This window comes from Eimeria mitis, genomic scaffold, assembly GCF_000499745.2.
Source record: "Eimeria mitis Houghton genomic scaffold, Emh_scaff4000, whole genome shotgun sequence".
NCBI classification, from domain to species: domain Eukaryota; phylum Apicomplexa; class Conoidasida; order Eucoccidiorida; family Eimeriidae; genus Eimeria; species Eimeria mitis.
In genome coordinates this window covers 3,700-5,350 of record NW_013572335.1, presented here as the reverse complement: position 1 = coordinate 5,350, position 1,651 = coordinate 3,700, and positions in this window count along the sequence as shown.

Here is a 1,651-nt window from a genome sequence, read left to right as displayed (position 1 = left end):
AACAAACAAAACAAAAAGATACAGACGATACAGCCGCGCTGCTGCTGTGGCTGCGGTTCTGCAGCAGCAGCAGAGAACAAACGATCAACTTATTCTTTTCTGTGTCTGCCTCTTTTCAACTAAATTGCTTCATTAATATCAGCATTTAGAGTCTGCTGCTGCAGCCTCAGCAGCAGCAGCAAGCTAAACAAGAAGCTGCTCTCCCCAGGTGGCGGCAGCGGTGCAGCAGCAGCAGCAGCAGCAACAGCAGCAGCAGCAGCAGCAGCAGCAGCAGCAGCAGCAGCAACTGCTGTTCCAGTGAGGGAGGCCCCGGGGGCCCCGAGACGTTCGGAAGCAGCAAGCAACAGAGGAGACAGGAGGAGACAATCGGTGTGTGTGTTGTTTACATTTTCTGCTGCTGCTGCTGCTGCTGCTGTTGTTGTTATTGCTGCTGCAGCTGAGGCGGCAGCAGCAGCTGCTGCTGCTTCTGGCTGCTCTATGCCTCTGCTGCCTGTCCCTCTCCTGTCTCTGTTGTTTTCATTGATTGAGTTTCTGTAGCTTGCTGCTGCACACCTCGCTGCTGTCTTTGCTGCTGCTGCTGCTTCTTTTGGCTTTGCTGCTGTTGCTGCTGCTGCTGTCTTTGCTGCTGCTGCTGCTGCTGCTGCTGTCTCTGCTGCTGTTGCTGCTGCTCCGTGTCCCCATTTCTCTCGCTAGCAACGCCGGCAGACCTTCAAGCTCCGCTGCAGCTGCAGCAGCAGCAGCGGCAGCAGCAGCAGCAGCAGCAGCAGCAGCAATAAGAAGAAGCTTACGTCTCTCTCTGTCTTCTGTCTCCTTGACTGTGTTCGTGTGTGTATTGTCTCCTCGTCTGTCTCCGTTGTGGGTATCTCTTTCTGCTTGCTGCTGAGCNGCTGCTGCTGCAGCGCCGTCTCTCTTGGGTGTCTGTACAGTGCGGATACAGCAGAAGGAGAAGAAAGTAAAGAAACACAAACAACGCACTGAGAGCAGCAAACACGCAGCAAGTGCTGCAGCACTGCAGCAGCAGCAACAGCAGCAGCAGCAGCAGCGCGGGGCTTGCCTGTTGTCTGCTTATCTCTCTATTCGTCTCTGTCTCCTTCTCTGTCTCCTTTGCCTTTCTCTGTTTCACTGTCTCCGTGTCTGTCTCTTCTCTATACACCTGGCTCGCGTTGCTGCTGTTGCTGCTGCAGCAGCAGCGGGGCACCCCAGCAGCAGCAGCAACTGCTGCTGCTGCCGTCACAGCAGCGCCTGCTGCAGCAGGCCATAGAAAGGAGACAGATACTTCTTAGGGGTCTGGATGCAAAGCAATCAGTGCTGTTGTAGTGTAGCTCAGCAGCAGCAGCAGCAGCAGCAGCAGGAGCAGCAGCAGCAGCAGCAGCAGCAAGGGGAAGAACTGCAGCTGCTTCCTCTGGGGCTGATAGGTAACGACGTGCTGCTGTGCAGCAGCAACTGCAGCAGTTGCTGCTGCAGCTACAGCACAACCAGTAGCGGCCGTTCTATAAGAAAGCTCTTCAGAAGGACTCATTGCAGCAGCAGCNCAGCTACAGCACAACCAGTAGCGGCCGTTCTATAAGAAAGCTCTTCAGAAGGACTCATTGCAGCAGCAGCGGGTGCTGCAGTTGCTGCTGCTGCTGCTGCTGCTGCTGCTGCTGCAGGC